Consider the following 18,907-nt stretch of genomic DNA (forward strand, 5'->3'; position numbering starts at 1 on the left):
ATCAGTGTTATTGCACCAGTTAGTGCAATGTTACAGCGAGTATTGCTGCCCACTGTTGGAAAATGAGCGTTATCTGATTTCGTCCTGGCTTTGTCAATAAGACTACAGGCAGCTGTACCTGATCAAGAAAGAAAAGGAATCTCAGAATCATTAAGGTTGGAAAGACCATGAACATCATCTAGTCCAACCCTCAACCCATGCCTGTGACTGCTTTAAAGTATGTTATTCAGTGTGACACACCAGAAACACCATTTTGGTAGCATACACTGGAAACGTAAGAGTTGAGGTTTATCTCAAACTGGAAGCTCAAAATATAAGCCTAGATAGCTCCTACAGCTATTTACATTGGTGGTTTGGGTTAATCAAATGCACTGGACAGCTGCAGGTGTCGTCAACATAGGTTCAAATGGCAAGTGAGTTTTTCTGACCCAGGCTATAAATTTGGACCATTGTGATAGGAAATCTGTGAGGTCTTGGAGGTCAGGAGCCCATCTTTCTCCTCAAAAATTATTTACTTTATTAAGATTTTCTGTTGGAGATGCAGATATAGCTGCAGTAATGCACCACAGATGCCAAAGGGACCATGGCTTCCTGTGTCTCAGTTGCTGTGAGCTCTCATTCCAGGATCACATCGTGAAGGGAGCAGAAGTTCCTGCAACTAAAAACTTCTATGTAACAAGAATGAAATATTATTATTCATGTCATGAGTAATTGAATCCCCAGATGTTCTCATTCTGTATCAATGGCTGGGGACAATATGAATCTAGATAGACTGTGACAACATGAATTGATTTCTTCTTTTTCTTTTTCTTTTCTTTTTTTTTTTTTTTAAACCTGCAGAGTGACTGTGGGGGTTTTTTGCTTTTTTTTTTTTTTTTTTTTTTTTTTAGCTGATTGCTTAGAGCTGACATTACAAGCTGTGCAGCTGTAAAGAAAGATCTTCTCATTTTCATTGAGAATAAATAAAATAAAATATTGCAGAAATAGCTTTGCTTTTCCCTGGTCCTGCCTTTGCAGAAATAAACAGATAACTTGGATCAAGCAATCAAAATTGGAAAGGCGTTCACAAGAAGGGATGGCTGCTGCTAACACTGAATATTCAGAATGAAATAATAAAAGTAATCATGTCACTAAAAAGCCACCTGTTACTTTCCTCAGTTTTTCTCTAAAGCAGGGAGTTCACTTTTTGTTTCTGAATTTATAGCAGAGATTGGAAACGTTGCTCTTATAAACCTTATTTTATGCAAGGTAGTAATTCCTTGTTAAGGTAGGAACAGAAACCATCCCCACTAACACTTCTAAAGCTGTTAAAGATGGATGTTTCCACGAAGGAACAGAAGCAGAAAAACTTTAAGTGCTTGTTAAGGCACACACACATGCGGCGCATACAAGCAATAAGTCTGTTCTGCTGAACTGTGAAATTGCACTGAGTAATTTCTCTAATAACAGAACAGATATTGCACCTCTGACCCCAGCGGAGCCATGGGCAGCAGCCAGCCCCGTGTCAGCACAAATGGCTGCAGCCAAAGCTGTGTGATGAGCAGCAGAAAGAGGAGGAGAAAGGTGGCAGTCAAAGAAACATGGCATGCAACTTGCAAGGGTATGCAAACCCATGATCTGTGTTTCAAAAGAGCTGCACCGTTGTCTAGAGCCCCCAGCTTCAGAAGAAAGCATTCAGTGAGCCTTAAGTGCACAGTACCAAAAACCTCTAATTGGTGTTTCACTGTAGCTTTTTCTTACAGAAATGATGCAGAGCTGAAGATGTTCCTATCCTTTATAGAGAGCGTCTGTGAAAATAACAGCTCAGAGTTGAAGCAGGGGAAAAAAAAAAAAAAAAAGCTGCAGCATCCCTCAGAAAAATAGTGCACATGCTGAAATGGAAGAAGAAATTGCGTAAGAAAAACATTTGGTTAAAGCAGTGGCTTACAACTTCTATTTCAAAACTTGCAAGGTGAAAGAGTGTGATGTGGTTTAAAGGGGATATTCATTTGGTAGAGCTATAGATGATCTCATGCCACAATCCCAGACCTTCATCAGTCTCTGAACCTCTTAAAATTAATGCAGAGTTCTTAGACAGATTGCTTGAAGTTTTTCAGTTAAAATAGTGATGAATGGCAAGTACTCAAAGTGATTAAAAAAAAATAAGTGAAAAGTTACTTTAAGGACTGGGAAAAACTTTGTCAGTTCTTTCTTCAGGTGCTGCTTACTTTAGAGCAAGGCTCTGCCTTCCATTTCATCCTGTGAGTGATTGACTTTCTTCAGCAGCTCCATCAGTTAATGTGACATAAGTGGGAAATAAATTCCCATCATGAGTTTGTCTTACAGTGCCAGAGACATAACAGACATTTTAGAACTTCACCCATTTGAAAAATTCAGAGCTCAGGCAGGTGTTGAAGTAATGGCAGTCAGGTATTGCTATTCTCATGCAGGTTTTTGAATTTTGGCCTTAAGTAGGTGATGTTTTATTGACTTGGGGGATGCAGTAGAGGCTTAGTAGTAGGTATTGGATAATATAAAACATGTGGCAGGTGCTGTGCATCTTCACAGCAGCTTAAGAGTTGTTCAGGAGGAAGCTAGTGGTTCATCTGGCATTATCTACCAGCTGCTTTGAAAGACAAGCTGATAAAGTCTAGAAGAGGCAGATCTGGAAATAAATATCTGCAAGAAAATCTTCCCCTATGCAAGCCTGTTTTCACAGCAGTGAGAAGATTTTTTTATTAACTCTTTTTCTATGGTTTTCAGAACTTCTGTAACTTCTGATATTCTGCTTTCTTGGCAGATACAGGTGTCCAGTTTTCTTCCAAATTTCAGCTCTCATAATTTATTTGAATGAACAAGAATCAAACATGTTTCCTTTTGCACATTTAACTTTGGATTAGCTCCATTCTGTGAGACATTCTTTAAAGAATTGTGGCTAGAGTTCACAAAACTCATTACCAATAAAAAATGAAAATAAAATCTTTTTTTTCCTGTTTCCTGCATTCTGCATGCAACAAAGGCAGCCTCTTATGACTCTCTAAAGGCTTATGAGATTTATAGTCTCCATAAATCATAGTGCGAAGCATCAACTCTAAGATAAGAAAAAGCAAACAGTCCCAAGCAAAGATAAAACCAGACAAATCTCCAAGCCTATCCTCAGTATGATTCTTTCAGTATAAGAACCTCACAGTATCAGAAGGCAGATTTCTTGGTTGACAATTTTTCTGCATCCAGTACTGCCAGCACAGTGCTCACCATGCTGCTGCTCTCAGGCACACAATGCACCAGGCATCATCTTCTCTCACCATCTTTTCTAGTCCTTCCTTTCAGAAATTCTCAAAATGTGTCTTCATGAAAAAAATCTGCACCAACCACCAACATCTCAATGATCTTTAATGTCTATGACCTTTAAGGTCCCTTCCAAACTAAGCTGGAGGTGCTCAAGGCCAGGCTGGATGGGGCCCTGGGCAGTCTGAGCTGCTGGAGGGCAACCAGTCCATGGCAGGAGGTTGGAATGGAGATCTCTAAGGTCCCTTCTAGCTTAAGTCACTCTGTGATTCAGGGATTCTATGTCTCTTACTGGTCCTGAATACTGGTTTATTATGCTGTGCCTTGATAACTGAGGTATTATTTTATAATGAAAAATCCCCAAGGAAGTGTGCAGATGTACTATAGAAAGATACTGACACTTCGTGTTTTATTTGTAGGAAGGGTATGAACACTTTCTCTCTTTAACAGAAAAAAATACTAAATTAAAAAAATATATATAGACGTGTCTCTTGTAAAGCTCCTGAAGATATGCCAAGTACGTGTGTTAAACTGATATCCTCTGATATATCAGCTGAAATTTGGAAAAGATACTTGATCACTGATGGTATCACAGTCTTCTTTCTTCCAGCTAAATCTGTAACCTTTTGAATTTGAAGTGAATGCTGCAACTAAGAAAATTCAGGAAGACATGGGGGCTATTGATGGCACACTCCATACTGGAAAGCTGTCTTGTTATTGAATGCAAATGTGGCTTAGTTATGTAAATTTTCATTATTATATTCAAGATTTCATCAGTAAGCCTTTAATGTATCTAGAAACTATCTTAAAGCATTTAAATAAAATGTTAATTGAAAGTATGAAATAGTATTAGGAAGGTCTTTCAAAGAAAGCTTCAATTCCAGGCACGTAACAAGGAAGCAAGTGCTAGTGGAACAGAACCTCCATGGCAAAAACCTATAATTGTTTTAAAGTTCTCTAAAAACCTACATCTCTGTTCTCATCTCATCCCACACACTGTGATATTCCTTATGTTCCTCACTCTCTCCTCTGAGCTGACTTTCTTTGTAGCCTTCTCCCACTCCCAGCGTGCTGCCTTCTCTCACCTCCTACACATGGAGCTGCCTCCTGCTGCCCATACAACAAGCTCTTTTCTACACATCCTAGCCCTTTCCTTTCCTTGGGCTCATCTGCGCCAAATCCCCCATGATGCCATCAGGGCATCTTGCCCTGTGTCAAAATCCAGAGGGTAAACTTCATTTCCAAGCTCAGGAAAATGCAGTAATAAGCCAAGTGGTGAATTTAGATCTTTTAAGCCATCGTCAGATGGTGCAAATTACTGTTCTTTATACTAAAAAGTAAAATCAAACCTATTTTAAAGAATAAAGAGAGAGTGGTTGAATTGGATGACATCATTCTTATGGTTATGCCAGTGCTTTCACAAGATGCAGGAGAGTTCTCAGCAGCTGAGGCACTGTGTGGCACCAAGAGCCATGGGCTAGAGTGCATGTTGGGGATGGGTTAACGGCTGGACTAGATGATCTTGGAGATCTTTTCCACCCTTAATGATTCTACGACTCTATGACTCTATGATTAATCCTGGTTAATGCTGACTTCTGCCAACCCAGGTCCAATTTATCGAGTCTTTGAAATTAGTCCTAAGAGCTAGGAGTGCGGGAACAGATGAGCATGAGCATCTCTTGCTGCTGCTCTGATTTTGATTGTGCCTCCTTACCTACTCATTAAGCAGTGGGATTTTAGAAGTGCTTGCTAAGTTACCTTCCTACCTGCAGATGGTCTGCAACAGTGACAGCAGCTGTTCCAAAAGTGAGCATGAAGGGAGATATTATTAGTGCTTAGCTATGTTTACAAATTTGTAACAAGAATACTCTTTAAAGTATGATTTTTTGTGACTACATGCAATATGTTGTCATCTGAATGTTGCTGCACTGATGGAGGGCATCAAAGAGATGCAGCACAGAGTTTCTCTGCTTTGGTGTGGTTTCCTTCTTGCAGAGCTTGCGTGGATCTCATAGGCTTAGAGGTTGCATGGATTAGTGCTATCTCATGTACTTTGTGCTCCCATGACTGGGGAAAAAAACAGGGCAGCCATGTGACAGCATTCAGCTGTTGGGAACTCACCGGATAAGGCTGAAGAAGTACTTGAGCTTGGGAACATAGTTCTGTACAGAAGGGGTCAGGTTAGATGGGGACCTGGGCAGCCTATCCTAGTGGTTAGCAACCAGCCCACAGCCAGGGGTTGGAACTCAAAGATCTTCAACCCATTTCATGATTTTACATTTTGAATGCACTTTGGATGATAGAGGAAAATTGCAGGGTGGGAAATATTTTTATGGTCTTTTTTTGCAAATTACTATATTCATAGACCTAAAGAACTCGACCAAATGTTGCGCCTCAGGGAGGACTGGAATTCCTGTACAGTTTTTGGCATTAGGCATTAAGGAATATTTTGGTCAGTGAAATACAGTTTGCTGTCTTTCTGGGAGGAAGAGATTATCAGTTCTTGTTATTGATTATATGTTGGGAAGCAGAACAAGAAAAAGGCATTTAAGAATTGCACCCTGCAGAACTGGTTTAGCTAAAGGTCAGTAAAACATAAACTGGAGAAAAATAGCTGGTGCAAGTATTAGTATTTGTTTCTTTTGGGTGTGAATATTTACACAAAGTTCTATAATGAAGGTTATACTTGGGTCTGATCAAAGCAGAAGGTGTATACTGAGCCTACTGTCTGTTGTATGGCAGAAAAGAAAGATCTTTGTTCTCTGCCAAGAAAAAGAGTGTTTGCAAGTCTGCCTCTGCATGTATTATAGCTTACAGCTGCTGCATGCAAGGTTTCCTGGGCTCAGGTTTGCTGTCATCCTCCAGATCTTTGAATACACCTATGCAATCCTTCCATCATTTACTTCTACTAATACTCTGGGACAGATTGCTATCCCATTAGGAAGATTCAGCAAAGTAATTCAAGAACTGTAAGGTGCTAATAAGGCCCTGTCTTTAAAAATAGATTGGCTGAGTGGAAAGCCTGGCAGGTCCCCAGGATGGATATCTGGTCACGAGCTGGACTTATTTCTCTGCTGATCTGTGTTTCTCTTCTTGCTGTGTTCAGATGACCCACTTCCATCTTGCAAAGCAGGAGGTTTGGTGGCTGCTGATCTATAAAGAGCTCCCGTCTGTGGATATGCTGCAGTGATGTGTGGAGAGAGGCTGAAAAGTTTTCCCTATTCTGCAACTACAGTTCATGGGCCAGGGCATAGCCTAATAACAGAGGCGTATTCCTAATATGCCCAGTCCTATGCTGTGTTCGTATTTCACTAGGGTGACTTATAGGCATTAGGAAGCTCTATTTGCTGTGCTGTAATGTGCTGTCTGAGCTAATCACTGTAAATGTATTATTTTCTACGCATAGTTGGGAGAGGAAGCTTTGGATTCTAAAAAGGGAATCGCAAAGAGAGCTGACAAAATCAGATCCTGTGCACTTCACTGAAAAGTGACTGGGCACAACTCTTTAAAATATGGGATTTGCAGTTGTACAGAATTGATTTGAAGGAGATGCAAATTCCACCCAAGCTAAATTCACATTTAGATTTAATGCTACTCACATGTGCACCAGCCCATTTCAGGCCAGAGATTAGCTAATATGCCAGCCAAATTCACTCAGTTATTAAGTTAAGAGACTATCAGATAACCCCGATGCAATGTATTTACATAATGTCAATAATGAGAGGTTTTTTTTTGAGAAGGTGTTGAGGAAATGCAAGCAGAGTTTGTAATACGGTACCACGCTTCCAGTCTGGCTTGTTTCTCATTTCACAAAGCTTTAGGTGATGGATCCATCTGTTCCCAGGAAATGGGAGTGTGTTGATGCCATTTCCATGGGAGACTTTCTAGGCTGAAGATTTCTGAAATCTCTGGAAGTTGCCGTGGACGTGGCATTCAATGCCTGGGGCTAACTATTGCCAAAACACTCACATAGCTATCAGCAATCATCTTCACAGTCTGGGTGGGGCCTTACTTAACTTGATCAAGGCTCATTAAAGCTTCAAATCTCTGAATGCACATTCAGAATTGAGTGACAGGAACTTCTGGGAAAGTTTTGTTGAAAAGCCTGGCATAACTGAGTAATTAGAATATAGCAGTTCTTCAAATGCAACTTGATTGTCACAGCCTCTGTCAAGAGAACTCGTAATTTCTGAAGGATAAGACCATATGTTCCAGAAAGAGCTTTCAGAATGTGACATGCTTGTTTTCCAAGTTATTTTTTTTCCTCTCTATAAAAACAAACTGTTATGAAATGAGATTAAAAAATTCCCCATACTTTATTAAACTGATTAAATTTAAAAGAAGATAAAAGAAAAGGCCCGAAACTCTTGGATAAGTATGTTCTAATAGCTGTGAATTCTAGTTTACTTCTGGATGTAGCTGAAATGAAATGTTTCAAGGTTAGCTGAAGGACACTGTTATCCTAAATATAAATCCAAGAATGTTTATTTTTTCATTTGTTTTTCCATAATCTAATGCACTAGTTAGGGACCTCTTTGCATAAGATGGCAATCACCTTGCTGCTTATAATTGGCCCCTGGAACAAAATATGGCAAGGAGAGTCCACCAAATGTCCAGACAGATTTGTGTGTAGCTACTGGAAATGTTACATGCTCTGGTTTACATCAGCGTCAAATATAAATGTGGATGACTTCACTGTCTTCCATTTTAAGCTGTATTTAAATCAACTGTATTGTCCTGGAAACTTCTTGCTTCTTGAATGTAATGTGAAAAAGTAATTTGGGCATCAACGGTATATAAACATCAGCACTGAACCTGAGATGACATTTCCGAAAACAGCCAAATTCTGCTCCAACAGGAAATAATAGTATTGACTAACAAGATCTCAGCCTCCTTTCAGAGACTCGGAATGTATGCTGTGGTTATATTTTTAGAGTTCAGATTTCATTTTCATTAGCAGTGATATTCCAATAATGAAATGGTGAAAATGAACTCAAGTCAGGTTGGTGAGTTGGGATATTTTTATTCCCTATAAAGGGACAAGCACATAGGAAGATATGATTATTGCCCTGAGAGATTACAATGTCCACAATCACAAGCACATCTTTTCTGTTAATTAGCCATATTCCTGTAAGATTTATTAGTAGACTTTTTTGTATTTGATATTGAAAAAAGTGCCACAGTGCAACTAGTCTTTGCTTGCCTCACTAAAAAGTTTAACCATTTGTACTTTTGTACTGTTGTGATAGAATGGGATAAAATCACTGTTGGAAATATTTTCATGACCTAGTTTGGAGACCATCTTAGCTCTGCGTGCTCAATGTTCTGATGTTACTGTTAGGTTCCTTTAAATAAGGATGGCTACAAATAAAGTGTGTTTAAAATATGTTTAAATATGATTTATCAGTATGAACTCTGCAAGTGTCCTGGTTAGGTCTGGACATTCTGTATTTCTTTATGGCCAGTAGAGAAAAGCAGGAACTTTTCCAAACAACTGGTAAACATTTAAAATAGATTGTATGGATTGCATTCTCCTCAGTGGGGAGAAAAACTAGTTGAGGAGAAGGGTGGGTGGGTACATGGTTCAGGTGTGGACAAAGTCTTTGAAAAATTCTAAAATCATACAGGATGGATTGTAGCAATTTGTCCTTTTAACAATTCCTTGTGGGGAGGAAAAATAGTCCTCTCCTTAATCCTTTCCATTATGCTGTTTCATAGAATAACTTCTCATAGACTGAGAGATGCTAAAAAGATCACTCATGTTTCAGATTTTGCCTAAATTGTTTTTATGGTCCAAATCCCAGTGATTTGGTTGCCTGAGTGTTGGCTGGCCAGCTTGCAATGTCTGCAGCAAACTGTCTTGTCTGTAAAGACTTCACTGGGGTTAAGAAAAAAACCTAATTCTGCAGAATGTAGGCATCAGGCAGCTCTCTGGTAAATGCTAATGAGCAAGTAGAGAGAGGTGTTCCAGAAGTGATGTGAGCTGCCTTTGCTTAAGAAAATACCCACCTTTTTCTTAGTTTTAACTTGTCCCAGTCCTCATTTCCTAATCTAGGCAAACCACAAGAGAACTGTTTAGCTAATGAATGATTGAAAAGTATGAACACCGAATTCAATAAGTCAAGAAGAAAACAAACATAAAACCCCACAGAGATAACAAAATGTATGCTTAAATGCATCATTCAATTACTCTGCTCACTCTTTGCTTCCCATTACACTCTCCTTTGTCAGTACACAGTGTATCTAAATGGCAATCTCTTTGTGACAAGAAGCTTTTCTTCCTGCCTTTACCTGCTGGTGCAGAACGTTGTTGGTACTTTGGAAATATCAAAAAATAAAAAGAATTGATTGCAGGCAATGTATGAATTGTGTGATGGTTAGTGAAGCTTCTCAGAGTTTTCCCTATCCAGTAGTGAACCAAAATTTGTAGATCTGGGCTGTGTTCGTCTTTATGAATGAGAAGGGAAGTTTCGGGTCAACTGCCAGTAGGTAATTTAGTTCCTTAAGTCACTGAGGGCCATCCAAGCTACGGAAGGATGGCAATTGAATTGGCATTACTCTTTGTTCTCACTCTCAGGGTAAGTCAGCCAAGAATTGTACTGCCTCTGCTCACTTAGTATTGCTTGTCCCTGAGGATGTGAGTTGTATCAGGTGCTCTCCTGGGGCTTCTCTTCCTTGCGTGTTCCTAGAGAGCTGGTTCAGAACCTGGCACAAATAGAGCAAACCAGATTTCCACTTAGGCCACCCTGACTGTAGAATACAGAAGTTCCCTCTCCTCTGAGAACAGAGCCAACTGCTTTGTCTTGCACCATTTATAGAGGGTCTTTTTAACTGCTTGTAATGTGAACAAGTCGAAGACAGAATTAAAGTTTGTATTATTAGGCTGTATGCCATTAATGCTTCTTGGGATCTGAAAATTCTCATTTTCAGTATACTAGCATCTGAAAATGATTGTATGATTCTCCAGAGACTTCTTGGATATTGTAAGCAGATGTTAGGAAAAAATCTGAAAATGGATCATAGTATTGATGAGTCCCATCATAAAAAGATGAAATAAAAATGTCATTACCTTTGCATTGCTGTATAGCTTGTGATGATGAAATGCAGCAGTTATTATGAAAGAAATGGTCTTTTTGCATCCTCCAGCTATAATCTATTGCACATGATTAACACTGAGTCTTTACTAATTAGCTTTTATGGTCAAACAGATTTAGTGAAGTCGGTTTCAAGGAAATCAAAATTAAACTACTTGTATCTCTGAAAGAGGGAATTATGAAATACGAATACACAGATAATGTTTACAAGCTAGAGGAAAGTGATCATTGAGCAACAAACTACATAAAAAGACCTAGTGATATCTCAGGTATTGCTATGTAGAGTGTCTGGATAAATGATGGTGCTAGGATTTTATGAGTACTGTCTTAGTAAGGTGTGGAATATACACAATTATCTTTCATCTCATAGCATGCAATGATGAAACTTTACCTATTGATGCTGTGCATACAAGTGGTATGCAGTCAATCACAGCAGGATGCAAGACTTTTTCCCATTTTACTGATCCCTGTAAAATTAAAAAAACGTAAGAATAGGATGTGATGGGCTGGATGTCTCCCATGAGAACCTCTGCAAATCAGAATGAATAATTTCCCCCATGTCCACTAGCTCCTTAGTTTCCCTTTGCGTTGTTTTGTTAATTTTTCATACCTTACAAAACACTGTCATGCCATACAAATCGCTGCTTTCATTCACTTGATCCCACATTGCACTGCATCTTGTGTTTGTAAACGTAATGACAAAAGGGTTTTTAAAAGATGCTTGCAGTAAAACATGGTAGTTATTTTCCAAGCCAAACCACCTTCGTTTACCTGTGTGCTTCCACAGGTAAGCATTACTAAATGGTAGTCCTCCCTTCATTGAGCCTGCAGCAACTACATTGCACAGAGGGAAGATTCAGTGCTGCATTTAACACAGTTTTCAAAATAAAAGTTTTCAGCACAAAAATGTTCAGGCATTTAGGAGCCTTTTCCCAGCCACTACCAATAAATGTCAGGCTCCCAGAAGATTTAGCAACCCAAGTATTTTTGTAAAATCTATCCTTTGCTCTGTGAATCTCACATATGAATCACAACCATTTAATTCCTTTATTAAAAAAAAAAAAAAAAAAAAAAAAAAGGGGGGGAGATTTGTGGGGGGTTTTTTTGTGGGGGTTTTTTGCAACATCCCCAAGTCAAGACCTTTGCAGTGATTGGGGTGTCAATGGGGACAAAAGCATACAGACCCAAAAGCACTGGATCTCATAACCATGCTCATGAAACTTGGCACATTTGTGTATTATTAATCCCTTCAAGATATGATAACTTTATGTCAAAGTGATCCTTAAACAATTTTTAACTTTAGAGCCATACACAAGACAAAAAGCTCTCACAGGGTAACTTTTTTTCAGGGTGGTTTCATACGAAGGCTTTATTCTTTTAGTTGTATTGTGAAGACCTACAAGAGCGATTTTTTCAGTATGTTTTACATATTTTAGATTCCCCAAATGCTGTTTTCTTTGGTCTCATTGTTAATGTTTGCCTAATTAAATAACAGGGTGAAGCAGAGGATGATTCTGCCCTAGGTGAGATTATTCCAGCTCTGAGAATCTGTGGAAATTTAGTGCCCTGATGAAGCAACACAGGATAAGGATGAGACCCTTACATTCAAATCTTATCCTCTCATGCCAGGAATTTGATTCATTCATGGTTTTTGTTTGTTTGTTTATGTTTTTATGTGATTTTTTTTCCCCTACAGATGTACACCATCATACAAATTTCCAGTACTATCATTAAGAAATAAATACGGTAAAATGCTAAATTGAAGGCACTGGAGACAGAAAAGTATAGGTAGGAAGTTCATATTTTCTAAGTGTCTTACTGACCCCATTTCACACTAGATGGGACTATTTCTTGGGGCAGTGCATTCTCCACAGTCTCAAGGTCTCTTGGTTTGTTTTTTGACATTGCCAATGTATGTCTAATTGATGTAAAATTTCTTTTGATTTTGAGATGCACCTTCTAGAATTAAAGACTGAATATTTAATATACACCGATTACTACCACTTTCTAAGTGAGACAGCATGATTTGGCAACAATTGGAATCCACTACTTCAGGTTAAAGGATGTAAGCCCTTAGGAATGCAACAAAGGGTTAAATCATGAAGTGACCCAGATGAACTCCGTTAATAAAAGAAAAATATGCACTATCTCAAGTGATGGAAAAAGTTCTGCAGTGCCTGTAAAATAGATTCCATTGCTCAGGAGACCTAACACAAGAAAAGGAGCTGCCCCCATTATATCGTTAAGAGAATCCACCTCTTATTTACACGTTAGGATTAATTTTTGCTGAGGCTGATACGCTGTAAACCCCTGTGGTGACTGTTACATTCTGTTACAGGTTAATTTCTCGCCTTGCAAATTAGAAAATAGTGTGACTTGCAAAACAGCTGAGAGAAAGGGGAAATATGCCAGCAGTTCTGTTTAGACTTTTTTTGCCTTTTGGCTTCTTCTTTCATTTTCTAGTCTGCTGCACTTCTTTTTTCAGTGATCTGGATGCTGGATGCGAATTTAAATTTCCAGTGCATTTAGCATCCTACAACACCAGGGGAGTGAAAAAAGAATTTAGAATGTATACAGCATATTAAAAAAAAACAAAAAAAAAAAAAAAAAAACAACAACAAACAAAAAACTGTATTTCCCTCCACAGTCTTTTTTATCTTTCCACCTTTTTGTAATTGCAATGATAGCTGCATCCTGTAAACTATAGCCACAAGAAGCCAGGAGCATATTTATCTGGCAAAGGTGCGTTTCTAGCAGGAACTAGAGAGGGTTTGCTCGTTGCTCATGATCTGTAGAGGGCTCTTTCACAGATCAACAGACTATAAGATTGCTTTCCTGGTTATGAGACACTGATGGACCCACACAGGCTAGTAAGAGTCATGTAAGAGTCTTTTATCCTATCTCAGCAGGGACATCTTCCCCATGGGCATCAGGAGAGAGTGTTTTCCTAGCAGTGGATTTAATAGAGGGGGGAAAGAGGATGGAAAGAAGATTAATGTTTCTGCCAGCTCCCCACAAGTTCACAGAAAATATTGGCTGGAGCAAGAATGGCCTGACTTTGTTGTCTTCCAGCCCCTTCTGTGTACTTGGAGTGGCATATTTTTAATCAAATGTGAAATACAGCTTTAGCAGGTCAAATGGATTAGCCTTCTCTGTAAGTAACTTAGTCTGCTTTAGTCAGGAGTGCAACTTTTATTTTCTGTAATGTTTCACACTTAAGGTTTCCATCTTTTATTTTATCAGTTTAACGGGTCTTTGAAATTTTCATAGAATCACGGAATCATTTGAGTTGGAAGTGACCCTAGAAAGTCATCTAGTCTGCAATAAACAGGGACATCTGCAGCTAGATCATGTTGCTCAGAGCCTGCCTGGTCTGGTTTTTTGATTGTTAAAGGTGGAAACTCTTCAATAACCATACCCTACTGAGCTTTAGAATGCACACAGGGGTACGGTCAGGTAAGAAACTTCTCAGCCAGTCTCTTATAAACATTTGGGAATGCTTGAGACGAGCAGAGATTTATCTCCTTTTTTAATAGCGTATTGGGATTGCAGCTCTTGTAAATAGTTATTTTTTCCTTGTTTTAGGTTTTCAAATCTACTTTCATTTAGGACATCAAAGTCCTTGTATGAAAAAGCTGGATAGTCTGATCACGACAATGTCCAAGAGTTATTTCCTTTCTCTACTGCAGGTCATAATTTATCAGCATCTCATCAGCCTCCTGCTCCTGTACAGCACTGGAGTTATCCAATAACTGTTTTTGTTTGTGGTTTGTTGTTTTCTTTTTTTAACTGCCTTATTTCTGGGCCTCTGAATTGGCTGTGCCTTTAATAAAGTTAGGCTGTTCATATCAAACCATCCCTTAAAGTAATGTGTTTTGAAAGCTGTTCTATCTGGTTAAATCCAAGTGAAATAATAGACTTCGGACCAGTCACATCCTCAGGCTGTTGCAGACTGTTGTTGCTCCACTGAAATAAAGAGTTCAGGTGATTTCCATTTGACAAGATATTGAAGTAAGTATTAGTAATAATTTTTAAAACAGTCTGATTTTCAGAGCAACTTTATTTTTTTATGTATTAATCACTGTTTTTTTTACATGCAAGATACAGTTTGAAATTGCTCTCAATTCTCGCAGACACAGACATTGAGAACAAATTTGTTTGGTTTTACTACTGTTTGCACATTGCCTTTTACATTTCTGACCTGCATTTTAATTTGTTTAGACAAGTTTCAAGGGGCTTGTTCATTTTGCTAAGCAAGGTTATAAAAACGAAGGCTTTTTTTTCAAAAATCCACCAACAACCCAAACAAACTAAGGATTAAAAAAATCAACACATTTAAAGTGTCTTTTATAGGAATTTATAGGATTTGTAAACTAAGGAGAGATAGTAAAATAAAAATATATCCAAAGAGTGAAGATCTAGACCAGGTCTCTGCAGTGATCTAGAGAACAATTTAATCGAAGATAGGAAGTTTTAACTTTCTGCTCAGAAGAAACCAACATTGCTTTCTTTGAAGACTCCATCTTAGATGACCATCTTCTCATCATTGCTACAAGGTTGAAATTCCTCTTCCCAAGCTGCAGTATGAGCGCAGACAGCAATTTCTCCAGCATTCAAGATACTCTATGCAACCTCAGGCAGTGGAGAATAGGATAACATGATAGTCAGACCATATACCATTTGATTAAAAATGTAAGAGATAGGCCTTTGATTTCTACAAGGATCGTCTTCTAGTCATTGCAGTGTGACAGAATTCATTACTTACTGTAATAGATTTAGATACCTTTATTTTTTTAAATAAGCAGAGCCCAGTAGTATTGCACATGTTGGCAGTGGATCCTCTGCTTCCTCATCCTGACACCTTTCTTATTCCCATCCCATTTAATTCTATTCCTGTGCCTGCCTGTCCATTAAGCAGGAATGAAGCTGAAAGGGTACCTGGTGTTTTCTGAACTTTTTTCTTTATTTAATTTGAATGTTGGTTCAGGGCCATATTTCAGCATAGCATGACAGCATTTGTTTAAGTCTCACTGACTTTAGAGATGAGCAGTGTTTTGAGAAACAGGGTCCTCTGAAGCTACGGGAGCAGAATATAATATTTCTTGTTTTATCTGATTAGCGCTGGGCTATTGCTTTTTTTTTTGCTTTTTAAAGCAAATCCCTACATTTATAACTGTCCAAGGACCAATTTGGATAATCAGTGGACAGAAAACAAGGCATGAATCTGTTGGAAAAATCATTTGGCTCGTAGTCTTTTCTAAGTATACCTCTCTGATCAAAGCTCAGAGTGGCTTGTATAAGTCCTATCCAAAACAGATACCAGATGAAGAATATACTGAAGCCTTCAGATTTTTGACTGTGCCTTTTCAAAGACATGCCATCCTGAATGCGGCATCATGTGATGCTGTTTGAACTGAACGAATATTTTTTCCTTCAACTTCTTTCTCTTGCATTCATGCCACACCACAGAGATGGTTGTATATACACTTAAGAAAAAAAAAAAAAAAAAGAAAAGAAAAAGGAAAATAAAAAAGAATCTTCAATTAAAATGCCATGGATTTTTGAACGCTGCTGTAGAAATGTGGTTGTGGTTCTATGTCTTAGAAGTATTTCTTATATATGTGTGTCAACTTCTGGACATTAATAAACATAAATTGTTTCAGGGTTTTGTAGTACATTCATAAACATAAAGGTCCCTGTAAGACCTAGCAGTTGAAATGGTATCCTTCTAAAATGACAGCTAATAAAAATTGTTTGTGATTTAGATGCAAAGCAGTTTATATTGTCACAGTGCCTTTCAGGTGACTCCCAGTGTCCTGGGGAGAGAGGCAGAACAGAAACTGGAAGAATGTGACTAAACCCTGAGGAATCTTTCCCAACTGTTAGCTGAACGTTCAGATTTCATTACACTGCTCTTCATAGAATCATAGAATGGTTTAGGTTGGAAGGGACTTCAGAGATCATCCAGTTCCAACCCCCTGTTGTGGGATAGTTGCCCCCACCAGCTCAGGCTGCCCAGAGCCCCATCCAACCTGGCCTTGAGCACATCCAGGGATGGGGCACCCACAGTTACTCTGGGCATCAGCACTGGTGCCTCAGCACTCTATGAATAAAGAATTTCTTCCTAGCATCAAACTTAATTTTTCCCTCTTTTAGTTTAAAGCCATTCCCCCTTGTCCAAACTGTCGGTCCCCCTCCTGCTTATAACCTCACTTCAAGTACTGGACGGCCTCAGATGAGGTCTCCTCAGAGCCTTCTCTTCTCCAACCTAAACAATCCCAACTCCCTCAACCTTCCTTCATGTGCGAGGTGCTCCAGCCCTCTGATCATCTTTGTGGTCATCCTCTGCACCCACTCCAGCAGCTCCACTTCCCTCCTGAGCTGGGAGCAGTATTTCAGATGGACCTCACAGGGCAGAACAGAGGGGGACAATCCCTTCCTTCTCCCTGTGCCACCCCTCTGCTAACACAGCCCAGGATACTGTTAGCCTTCCAGGCTGCAAGCACACCCAAATGGCTTTCTAAAACAATCTCAGAGAGAAGGCTGTGCTGAGGTGTAGGGCCATTCATGGCCTGCGAGAGGGCCCAGGAGTGGAAGCTGATGCTCCAGCAGTGCTAACAAATGCACCAATTTGCAAAGTAATGTAGGTCTCATGGAGACGGAATTAATTATTCAGATCTCTTTCTTCAAAATGCTACCTGTTTCTAACGCACTGTGTGATTACAACATGAACCTGACCTACAAAGAAGTGACAGATCGTCACAGGCGTCTGCATTATCAGCAGTGTGAAGATGAGTGTGTGCCCACCTGGTGGAATTGGGGAGACTGCTTCTGAAGGATGTCACGGCCTGGAAAGTCCAGCATGGTGAGGGAAGTCAGTGTGCATTGGGAAAAGTAAAACTTCACTGTATTGGGCACAGTAGAGAGGACTGCTCCCTGGCTTAGTAGTTTTTAAATATGAGGCTTGAGGAACCTTATTGTGTTCTTTTTAATCAGAATGCAGAAGGATGCAGTGAACAAATGCATCTGATTTTCACAGAATCAGAGTGGTTCAGGGACCTCTTGGAAGGACCTCTGGGTCCCCTCATCTAATGCCCTGCTCAAGCAGGGACAGCCAGAACAGTGTTCTCAAAGCCATGTCCACTTTGCTGGAGTTGTACTCTCTCAGCTCTGGATTTAGACCTAAACTACCCACAATAATATGCAGTAGCTATTCTGTTGTATGGATTTTCTTTTTTTGTTGTTTTTGTTTTTTGTTTTTACAGCTACTTAACTGCGGTTCATGCTTCAGAGACCTCTTTTTAGAGCAATAGTGAACATCAGACCTTGTAGTAGAGATGGGTTTGTAACAGACCTAAGGCCAAATTGTTATTTCTAATGCTGGTTTTATTCTTTGCCCTGCATAGTGATGCTCCTCGTGTCTGGAGCACAGATAAAAATGAGATATTGATGATTTTCAGACTCCAAAACCCTTTTGCTTGTCTGGAATGCAATTATATAAGTGGCAGTAAGTGATGCCTGAATGAGATTAATATGGGCTGCCTTACTCCTCATTGCTCCAGGTAGGAATGAGAAGATCTAGGGAATGACTATTGAAAGTATTAAGCAATTAGGGTGGGTAGACTGACTAGACTTTTTTTCTTTAACTTCATGAAAATCTGAAGCAATGAGCAGTTTCATTATATAAACCATCAGGAGTGATGATGCATTACGTATACTCTTTTTATTTCATTTAAGGATAGCTTCACAAAAATCTGGTATCAAGCAATCACAGAATATTTAGTGATACAGATATACAGCCTAAATGTTTAGATCCAGCTAAATTAGTAAAATTGAAAAGCAGAGTTTGTGCAGTTAGAAAGCAATGTAATCTACCAAATAACATCAGTGTACAGAAAACAACTTAGTGTCTGCTTTTAGGACCATGGCTTGGTAGTAGTTAAGTTTTGGGGCAGAATCTGTTCTCAGCCTTACACCTCTACAAACTGACAGTGATTTCATTAGTGCCATTATACTTAATCTGCGTAATTCAAATAAGAATTGAGACCCCAGAGGTTGAGAAGCACAATGTCAAATTGCAATAACGATGAAGTCAATCACTGTATAATTTCCCTTAGGTTTCATGGATAGTGAAGTCTCTGGATACCTGAGGAAACTTTGAAGTACAGGGAGAACATACATTCAAGGGTTTGTGCTCAGGAACTGAGGTTTTATGAAGGGGGACATGGGATTGCTTGTTAGCTTGTTTTTCATTTTCCTGGAGAAGTTGAAAAGATTACATAGATTACATTGTTTGTAATTGATATGTGGCAGCCCACATGCCACCTCAGAAGAAACAGGATTGCTCCTTTCTTGCAAGCATAATATTAAAATCTATTGAACTTAAATAAATCCATTGAATTTCATGGCAGAAGAATAACTTGTTTGAAAAGTTACCTAAGCTGACAGTAACCCTGTGCTGGGAAATGAAGCAACAGAACAAAATTCTGATTTCATTTATACTGATGTAATTAAGGAAGATTGTAGGCCCTTTGGTCTTTGAGGTG

At 39.0% G+C, this 18,907-nt stretch overlaps 1 protein-coding gene and 1 long non-coding RNA gene across 4 annotated transcripts in view; one reads left to right on the forward strand and one right to left on the reverse strand.

Moving 5' to 3' along the window:
* Positions 1-18,907, forward strand: part of CELF2 (CUGBP Elav-like family member 2) — a 564,102-nt gene that overhangs the window by 271,494 nt on the left and 273,701 nt on the right. The gene's annotated exons all lie outside the window — the stretch shown is intronic.
* LOC125696515 (uncharacterized) overlaps positions 1-18,907 on the reverse strand; it is a 48,655-nt gene that overhangs the window by 9,453 nt on the left and 20,295 nt on the right. The window contains exon 2 of the long non-coding RNA XR_007378367.1: positions 10,753-10,828. This is a non-coding gene — a long non-coding RNA (uncharacterized LOC125696515). The remainder of the gene's footprint in view (positions 1-10,752; positions 10,829-18,907) is intronic.

This window comes from Lagopus muta, chromosome 1 (assembly GCF_023343835.1).
Source record: "Lagopus muta isolate bLagMut1 chromosome 1, bLagMut1 primary, whole genome shotgun sequence".
NCBI lineage: Eukaryota > Metazoa > Chordata > Aves > Galliformes > Phasianidae > Lagopus > Lagopus muta.